The sequence below is a fragment of the Erinaceus europaeus genome, chromosome 12 (assembly GCF_950295315.1).
Source record: "Erinaceus europaeus chromosome 12, mEriEur2.1, whole genome shotgun sequence".
NCBI lineage: Eukaryota > Metazoa > Chordata > Mammalia > Eulipotyphla > Erinaceidae > Erinaceus > Erinaceus europaeus.
Window position 1 is genome coordinate 79,713,751 of NC_080173.1, and position 10,723 is coordinate 79,724,473.

The following is a 10,723-nucleotide window of genomic DNA, read 5'->3' on the forward strand; positions in this document are numbered from 1 at the left end:
AGAGTGATGTCTGGTTCTTTCTCTCTCCTCTTACCTTTCTCATTAATAAATAAATAAAATCTTTAAAAAAAAAAAAGAATATGTATTTATTGGGTGAAGGGAGATAGCAGAATGGTTATGCAGACATTTATGTCTGAGGCTCATAGGTACCAGGTTCAATCCCCTGCACTGCAGGTGCTTCACCTGCAGGTGGGGAGCCAGGGGCTCAAACTGGGGTCCTTACGACGGCCCTTGTGCTTTGCGCCACCTGTGCTTAACCTGGTGCGCTACCACCAGATACCCAGAATATGTATCTTTTATGCCTGTGGCCCAGGTTCAAATGCCAGCAGCATGTGGGAAGTGCTGTGGTTACAATGCTGAGATGTTTCTCCCTCTCTCTGTGTCTCTCTACCTGAATTAAAAAACAGCCCAGAACAGTAAAATTATTTATAAGGGAAGTCTTGGCCCACCAAGAAAAAAGTACGAGAGAGAGAGAAGAGAGAGAGAGAGAGAGAGAGAGAGAGAATTCCAGAGCATCGTAGTGCCAGGGATTGAAGCCAGCATCTCATATTTGTAAGTCTCTTGATTTACTGCTACAGTACCTCCACAGTCACTAAAGGGATTAGTATTGTTTTTTAAAATACTCATATTTATTTATTATTGAGAGAGGAAGAGAGAGAGAACCACAGCATCACTCTGGCACATGTGATGCTGGTGATTGAACTCGAGATCTCATGTTTGAGAGTTCAATGCTTTATCCACTGTACCAACTCCTAGTGGATTATTTTTGCAAGCATCTAGCATAGTTTCTAACCCATTGATCCACAGCTGGTTCACAAAATATTCCTTTCCTTCACTTTTTTTCCTTTTTTTTTTTTTTTGTCTCCAGGGTTATCGTTGGGGGTTGGTGCCTGCACTGTGAATCCACTGCTCCTGGAGGCCATTTTTTCCATTTTTATTGCCCTTGTTGCCTTTGTTGTCATTATTGTTATTGCTGGATAGGATAGAGAGAAATTGAGAGAGAAGAGGGGGAGAGAGAACAGGGGGAGAGAGAGATACCTGCAGACCTGCTTCACCACTTGTGAAGTGACCACCTCTGCAGGTGGGGAGCTGGGAGCTCCAACTGGGATCATTATGCAGGTCCTTGCGCTTTACCCATATGCGCTTAACCCTTAACCCGCTGCGCTACCACCTGGCTCCCTCCTTTACTTTTTCTTGTTGCCACCTGAACAACATTACTCTTGTAGTCATATTTTCCTTCTTTCTTCATGTAAAATATTTTTATTATAATTATTGGATGAGACAGAGAAATTGAGAGGAGAGGAAGAGATAGGGAGAGGGGGGAGAGAGAGAGAGGGAGAGAGAGCGAGCTGTAGCCCTGCTTCACCACTTGTGAACCTTACTCCCTGCAGTTGGGGACTAGGAGCTCGAATCTGAGACCTTGCACACTATAATGTACTTAACTGGGTGCACCACTGCATGGCTTTCTTTCTTTTCATTCATTCTTTCTCTCTCTCTCTCTCTTTTTTTTTTTTTGCCTCCAGGGTTATTGCTGAGGATCAGTGCCTGCACTATGAATCCACTGCTCCTGGAGGCTATTTTTTCCCTTTTGTTGCCCTTATTATCTTTGTGTTGTTCTATTATTATTGTTGTTGTCATTGCTGTTGTTCTTGTTGGATGGGACAGAGAGAAATGGAGAGAGGAGGGGGAGAGAGAAAGATAGACATCTGCAGACATACTTCACCGCTTGTGAATAGACTCCCCTGCAGGTGGGGAGCCGGGAGCTCGAACCGGGATCCTTAAGCCAGTCCTTGCACTTTGCGCCATGTGTGCTTAACCCACTGCAGAACCGCCTGGCCCCCCTTTCTCTCTCTCTCTCTTTCTTCCTTTTTTAAAATTATTTATTTATTCATGAGAGAGATAGGAGGAGAGAAAGAATCAGACATCATTCTGGTACATGTGTTGCCGGGGATTGAACTCAGGACCTCATGGTTGAGAATCCAATGCTTATCCACTGCGCCACCTCCCGGACCACTCTTTCTTTCTTTCTTTCTTTCTTTCTTTCTTCCTTCCTTTCTCTCTTTACTCCTCTCTTCCTTCTCCTGATAGAGACAAATAAATTGAAGGAAGAGGAGACAGAGAGAAGGTGAAGAATAGAGACATCTGCAGACCTCCTCCACTGCTTGTGAAGCTTCCCACCTGCAGGTGGTGACTTGGGGCTTGAACCTGCGTCTTTTTTTAATTTTATTTTTATTTTATTTTATTTATTTATTTATTTTAAACATTTTATTTATTTATTTATGAGAAACATAGGAGGAGAGAGAAAGAACCAGGCATCACCCTGGTACATGTGCTCCCGGGGATTGAACTCAGAACCTCATGCTCAAGAGTCTGATGCCCTATCAACTGCACTACCTCCTGGACCACACGAACCTGTGTCTTTGAGAATGGTAATGTGTACACTTTACTTGATGAGCTACCACCTGGACCCAAGTTTCTTTCACTTTTCTCCTTGTCATAGCACCAAGAGTCAACTTCAGTCAGTATCCACTTACTGCGAGGGCAAATAAACTTCTTTCTCTGACTATCCAAGTGATGACCCTCAGGAAACTCAATACTGAAATACTGAGGTTGATGAAGGGCAGTGGCTAATTTAGTCTCAGATTCCACAGAATCCCAGGGTACTTGGGTTGGGAGTCAGGACCTGCAGTTTGCTCGCATCAGACCTGTGAAAAATTCAGATTCCTGGGTCTACCCCAGACTATTAAATCAGAAGTACATCATAAGATTGAAAACAGGGCCGGGGTAGATAGCATAACGGTTATGCAGACTCTCATGCTTGAGTCTGCATTGTCCCAGGTTCAATCCCTACTCCGCCACCATAAGCCAGAGCTGAGAAGTGCTCTGGTAAAAGAAAAAGGAAAAAAAAAGATTGAGGGGCAGGTGGTGGCGCACCTGGTTAAGCACACACATTACAGTGCACAAGGACCCAGGTTCAAGCTCCTGGCCCCCAACTGCAGACGGAAAGTTCCACAAGTGGTAGAGCAGGGCTTCAGGTGTCTGTCTCTCTCCCTCTCTATCTCCTCCCTCAGTTTCTCTCCAATAATTAACATATATTTTTTAAAAAGATTGAAAACCACCCCTGTAGGGATCAGATTAAGAAAGGTGGTAGTGCACCAAACATTTCAGCACAGCATTATCCAGCAAGGATGTCCCTATTTAAGAAAAGGAAAAACTTAAAAAAAAACTATATTTATTTCCTTTTGTTGCACTTGTTGTTTTATTGTAGTTATTGTTATTGTTGTTACTGATATCTTTGTTGTTGGATAGGACAGAGAGAAATGGAGAGAGGAGGGGAAGACAGAGAGGGGGAGAGAAAGACAGACACCTGTAGATCTGCTTCACTGCCTGTGAAGCAACTCCCCTGCAGGTGGGGAGACGGGGGCTCGAACGGGGATTCTTATGCCGGTCCTTGCGCTTTGAGCCACCTGTGCTTAACCCCCTGAGCTACCGTCAGACTCTCAGAAAAGACTTTTAAGAGATAAGATTAGTTATACAATGCTCAAGGTCATTTGCGGCAGTGCAAGTCAAAAACACTAGGGGGCAGGGCATACACAGACTTACAGAAAAAAAAGCTAATAACTGTTCTTCTCAGGTAGCCTTAGATCCAAGACTCAGTGGACTCAATTTTATTAGTAAGAAAAAACAGGCAAGGAGCCAGGCTGTGGCAAAACCGAATAAGCGCACATATTACAAAGCCCAAAGACCCGGGTTGGAGTCAGTGCGCCCCACCTGCAGGGGGGACCGCTTCACAAGCGGTGAAGCAGGTCTGTAGGTGTCTTTATCTTTCTCTCCCTCTCTTTACCTCCCTGTACTCTCTCAATTTCTCTCTGTTCTGACAAAAATAAAAGGAGGGGGGTCGGGAGGTAGCGCAGCGGGTTAAGCGCACCTGGCACAAAGCACAAGGACCCGAGTAAGGATCCCGGTTCCAGTCCCCGGCTTCCCACCTGCAGGGGAGTCTTTTCACAGGCTGTGAAGCAGTTCTGCTGGTGTCTGTCTTTCTCTCCCCCTCTCTGTCTTCCCCTCCTCTCTCCATTTCTCTCTGTCCTATCCAACAACGATGACAATAACAACAACAATAATTACAACAACAATAAAAAAGAAGGGCAACAAAAGGAAAAAAAACAAAAGGGAAAGTAAATAAATAAATAAAAACAAAAAACATACAAGCTAATTTCTCTGGTGAAAAACCAACAGCTGTTGTTAGGGAAATGGCTTAATTGGTAGAGCCTTTGACTTGTATACCTAAGATTCCCTGTTTGATCTCTGGTGGGTGCTCTAGCCTGTCTCTGTATTTCTTTCAGTCTCATGTGAAACTCTTTCTCTCCCCCTCTCCCTCTCCCTCTCCCTCTCCCTCTCCCTCTCCCTCTCCCTCTCCCGTGCAATAAATAAAATAAAAACGGGAGCCCGGCGGTGGCACAGCGGGTTAAGAGCACATGGCTCAAAGCTCAAGGGCCAGTGTAAGGATCTGGGTTCGAGCCCTCGGCTCCCCATCTGCAGGTGAGTCGCTTCAGGGGTGGTGAAGCAGGTCTGCAGGTGTCTTTCTCTCCCCCTCTCTGTCTTCCCCTCCTCTCTCCATTTCTCTCTGTCCTATCCAATAACAATGACGGCAATAACAACAACAACAAAGATAAACAGCAATGGAAACAAAAAGGGGAAAATAAAAATAATAAAATAAAAACAATGTTTTTAAAAATATTTATTTATTTATTCCCTTTTGTTGCCCTTGTTGTTTTATTGTTGTAGTTATCGTTGTTGTTATTGATGTCGTTGTTGTTGGATAGGACAGAGAGAAATGGAGAGAGGAGGGGAAGACAGAGAGGGGGATAGAAAGAGAGACACCTGCAGATCTGCTTCACCGCTTGTGAAGTGACCCGCCTGTAGGTGGGGAGTCGGGGCTCAAACCGGGATCCTTACGCTGGTCCTTGTGCTTTGTGCCACGTGCGCTTAACCTGCTGCGCTACCGCCCAACTCCCAAAAACAATGTTTTAAAAGTGTTGCACCCAGCTGAGTGTACAGGTTACCATATGCAGTGACCCAGCGTTGAATCCCTAATTACCACCTGCACTGTGGAAGCTTTGCAAGTAGTGAAGCAGTATTGCAGGTGCCTCTTTTTTCCCTTTTTAATATTTATTTATTATTTATTCCCTTTTGTTGTCCTTGTTTTTTTGTTGTTGTTATTATTGATGTCGTTATTGTTGGATAGGACAGAGAGAAATGGAGAGAGGAGGGGAAGACAGAAGGAGGAGAGAAAGACAGACATCAGCAGACCTGCTTTACTGCCTGTGAAGCGACTCCCCTGCAGATGGGGGGCCAGGGGCTTGAACTGGGATTCTTCAGCTGGTCCTTGCGCTTTACGCCACCTGCGCTTAACTCACTGCGCTACCACCGAACTCCCTTTTTCTCCCCTTTTAACTCCCCCCTTCCCTCTCAATTTCTCGCTGTCATATCTAGTAAAAAAAAAAGAAAAATGGTCCCTGGAAGTGGTATATTCATTGTGCAGGCATTAAGTCCCAGTGATAGTCCTGGTGGCAAAAAATAAAAATAATGTGTGTGTTTAAAAAGGAAAAGAAAAAAGCATTGGTCTGTGACTACGGAGTATAGAAATCCTTTTTTTTAAACAAAGAGAAAGTGAAGAGACCACTGCATCAAAGTTTCCTTCAGTGTAGTAGGAGGTAGGTTCAAACCTGGGTTGCACACATAGCAAAGCAATGCTTTGTCGAAGCAAGCTATTTCATCTACTTAAGATCACTGGATGTGAATGAGACTAGTTTGGGCTTGCATCCTGTCTCTACCACTTCTCTGCTATGTGACCTTAGGCATGTCACCTAAGCTTCTTTATCCTATAATGAGCATAAAAATATCTTCTCCTCCCCAATTTACGGGGGGCTAATGGTTTAAAATACAGTTCTTGACATGTAAAAAAGTATCTTCTTGAGGTCCTAGGAGACAGTATAACAGCTATGCAAAGAAACTTTTATGCCTGAGGTTCTGAAGTACCAAGCAATTCCCAGCACATCATTAGACAGGGCTGATCAATACTCTGGTAAAAAATAAGCGATATATATATATATATTATTGAAGGGAGAGATAGAGAGAAAGACCAGAGCATTGCTCAGCTCTGGCTTATGGTGGTGTTGGGGATTGAACCTAAGTCTTCAGAGCCTCAGGCATGATAATTTGCATAATCATTATACTGTCTCCTCACCCCCAATAAGCTTTTTTTTTTTTAAAGTATCTTTTTTGGGGGGGGTGGTGTACCTGGTTCAGCACACATGTTACAATGCACAAGCACCCAGGTTTAAGCCCTGGGTCTCCCTGCAGGGGGAAAGCTTTGCGAGTGGTGAAGCAGTATTGCAGGTGTCTCTGTCTCTCTTCCTCTCTATCATCCCCTTCCCTCTTGATTTTTGGATTTTTGGCTATCTCTATCCAATACAGATAATGAAGATAATAAAAAAACAATGCAATACTCTCATGCCAGAGGCTCAGTCAAGTCCCAGATTCAATCCCCCACTCTACCATAAGCCAGAGCTGAACAGTGCTCTGGTAAAAAAAAAAAAAAAAAAAAAAAACAATACAATAAATATAATGAAAGAGTTTTAAAAAATATTTTCTTGTGGTCTGGGAGGTGGCGCAATGGTAAAGCTTTGGACTCTCAAGCATAAGGTCCCTAGTTCAATCCCCGGCAGCACACGTGCCTGAGTGATGTCTGGTTCTTTCTCTCTCCTCCTATCTTTCTCATAAATAAATAAAATCTTAAAAAAATAAGAAGGGAGTCGGGTGATAGCACAGCAGGTTAAGCGCATGTGGCGCAAAGCACAAGGACCAGAAGAAGGACCCTGGTTAGAGCCCCTGCCTCCCCGCCCACAGGGGAGTCGCTTCACAGGTGGTGAAGGTCTGCAGGTGTCTATCTTTCTCTCCCCCTCTTTCTTCCCCTCCTCTTTCCATTTCTCTCTGTCCTATCCAACAACAACAACATCAGTAACAACAACAATAATAACTACAACAATAAAACAACAAGGGCAACAAAAGGGAATAAATAAATACAAAAAATTTAACATAAAGAAGTATTTTTCTTGGGGGGGGGGAGTAGAAAGCATAATGGTTATGCAAACAGACTCTCATGCCTGAGGCTCCATCAAGTCCCAGGTTCAATCCCCCACACCACCATAAGCCAGAGTTGAGCCAATGCTCTGGTTAAAAAAAAAAAAAAAGTATTTTCTTGAAATGATATAGTAAGGAAAAGCCAAAGCAAAATATGCAAAGTGATTAATACGGGCATCTGGCGCCAGGAGTGCTTCCTCCTATCCAAGCAGTAACCAGGCCCAACCCTACTCAGCTTCCTAGATCAGAGGAGACGGGGCGTGTTCAGGGTGGTATGGCCGTAGACCAGGCAGTGCTTCCTAAGTGGTGATTGTAAATTATGTCCAAACTTGCCTCCAGCTTTCCCTTCAAAAAAAAAAAAAGTATATTGGCAGCCAAACAATGGTGCACCCAGTTGAGTGAGCAAGTGAACCATGTGCAGAGGCCCAGGTTCAAGGTCATGGTCCCCACCCGCAGGGGAGAAGCTTCATAAGCAGTGAAGTAGTACTGCGAGTATCTCTCTCTCTTTCTATCTTCCCCTCCCCTTTAAATTTTTCTCTGTGTTGTCAGAATAAGGACACTTTTAAATGTCCCATCAAATAAAGAAAAAAAAGGGAGCGGGATGACCAATGGGAATAGAGGATTCATCATGCAGGCACCAAGCCCCAGTAGTAACCATGGCGGCAAGTAAAAAGAAAAAAGAGAAATGATCTTGGTGGATTCCGATCATGGCTGAGTCATTCCTATTTCTTCTCTAACTAGGATGTTAATTTTTCTTTTTCTTTTTTTTTAGAGATTTAATATATATATATATATATATATATATATATATATATATATATATATTTCCTTTTTGTTGTAGTTACTGATGTCATTGTTGGTGGATAGGACAGAGAGAAATGGAGAGAGGAGGGGAAGACAGAGAGGGGGAGAGAAAGATAGTCACCTGCAGACCTGCTTCACCACCTGTGAAGCAACTCCCCTGCAGGTGGGGAGCTGAGAGCTCAAACTGGGATCCTTACCCCTGTCCTTGCGCTTCGAGCCACCTGCACTACTGACCGACTCTTTTTTTTTCTTATATTTAAAAATTTTTATTTATAAAAAGGTAACATTGACAAAACCATAAGATAAAAGGGGTACAACTCCACACAATTCCCACCACCAGAACTCTGTATCCCATCCCCTCCCCTGATAGCTTTCCTATTCTTTAACCCTCTGTGAGTATGGACCCAGTGTAGTTATGGGATGCAGAAGGTAGAAGAAGGTCTGGCTTCTGTAATTGCTTCCCCGCCGAACATGGAATTTTTCTTAATTTTTAAAATTTTAAACAGAGCACTGCTCAGCTCTGACTTTTGGTAGTGCTGGGAATTGAACCTGGGACCTTTGGTGCCTCAGACATGAGACATTTTTTTGTGTGTAACTATTATAATGTCTCCCCAGACCAGGCTTTAATTTTTCTTAAGTACCTTAAGAAACCCCCAGTATCCCTCTAACCAAGTCCTATGTAAAACAATCTCTCCTAGGAATGAGACTCAAAAGAGAATTGGGGGTAGTGGTGAGCAGTAGACAGTTTTCTGGTAGTTTGCACACCCTGCCATTTTCAAAGACCCAGCACTGAGCCCTGGTACCACAGAAGAATGCAAAACCAATGTTGGCACCAGGGGGAAACCTTGCAAATAATGAAGTGGTGCTGTTATCCCCCACTTTATCTGAAATAAAAAGAATGGGGATTAAAAAGGCCTACCAGGGAACAGTAAATCACAAGACCTTCATACTTGAAATCCCAGGTTTAGTTCCTGGCACTGATATATTGCTAGAGCTGACAAGTGTGTTCTGGTCTCTCTCCTACCCCTCCCCTCTCCCATTTTCTCTCCCTTTGTTATAACAATAAATTAAAAATTTTAAAAGAGGGCAGTGTTGTCCAGAAGGTGGCACAGTGGATAAAGAATTGGATTTTCAAGCATGAGGTCCTGAGTTCAATCCCCCGGAGCACATGTACCAGAGTGATGTCTGGTTCTTTCTCTCTCTCCTCCTACCTTTCTCATAAATAAGTAAATAATTTTTTAAAAAGGGGGCAGGAGATAGCATAATGGTTATACAGGAAGATTTTCTTTCTTTTTTTTTTTTAAATATTTATTTTATTTATTTATTCCCTTTTGTTGCCCTTGTTTTCCATTGTTGTTGTAGTTATTATTGTTGTCATGGATAGGACAGAGAGAAATGGAGAGAGGTGGGGAAGACAGAGAGGGGGAGAGAAAGACAGACACCTGCAGACCTGCTTCACCACCTGTGGAGCGACTCCCCTGCAGGTGGGGAGCCAGGGGCTCGAACCGGGATCCTTATGTCGGTCCTTGCGCTTTGCACCGTCTATGCTTAACCTGCTGCGCTACCACCTGACTCCCTACAGGAAGATTTTCATGCCTGAGGTTACCAGGTTGAAGGTTCAATCTGCACCCTAGCCCAGAGTTGTGCAGTGCACTGGGAAGAATAAAGAAAATAGCACTAGTGGTTTCACTGCAGACAAAGGTCTATCTGTCCTACAAATGAGTCAGACTGAGACCCCTTGAAGGAATCATGTAGTGTGGTGCCAGCTCTCTGGTTTCCACTCCCTACTCCTGCCACGGTGGCATCTGAAAGGCTCTGACCACAGCAGGCACAGACAGCTCTCCAACAGGAAGCCTGGGGGTTATTTCCTTCCAAGAACTTGAAGCTTGTGCACTGGGGCCATAATTTGTCCTCAGATGGCCAGGTTTTCTTTCTTTTTTAAATTTATTTTAAATTTTGATTTTATTGTTTTTATTTTACCAGAGCACTGCTCAACTCTGGCTTGTGATGGTGTGGAGCAGCCTCAAGTACAGAGGTCTTTTTGTATAACCATTATGCTATTTCCCCCATCCTAAAATTGATTTTGAGGGGGCCGGGCGGTAGCACATCAGGCTAAACACACATGGTGTGAAGCTCAAGGACCAGCACAAGGATCCCAGTTCCAGCACACCTGATTCCCCACCTGCAGGGGGGTCGCTTCACAAGTGGTAAAGCAGGTCTGCAGGTGTCTGTCTTTCTCTCTCCCTCTCTGTCTTCCCTTCCTCTCTCGATTTCTCTCTGACCTATCCAACAATAACAACAGCAATGACAACAATAACAATAAATACAACAACAAGGGCTACAAAATGAAAAAAAAAAAAAGACCTCCAGGAGCAGTGGATCTGTAGTGCAGACACCAAGCCCTAGATATAACCCTAGAGGCAAAAAAAAATGATTTTGAAATATATATATATATCTGGGGCCCCCTAGGCTTATTGCTAGGGCTTAATGCTTGCATAAGGAATCCATCCTCCTGTCGATCACTTTTTTTTTCTTTTCTTGATAGGACAGAGAGAAACTGAGAGTGAAGGGGAAGACAGAGGGAGATCTGTGGCACTGTTCCAACTACTCATGAAGCTGCCTCCCTGTGCAGGCAGAGACTGTGGGCTTGAAATCCAGTCTTTGTGCTTGTTAGTGTGTGTGCTCTACCAGGCATATCACTGCCCAACCCCTAAAATACTTATATTTTTAAAAAGAATTTATTAATTTATTCATGAGAAAGATAGGAGAGAAAGAA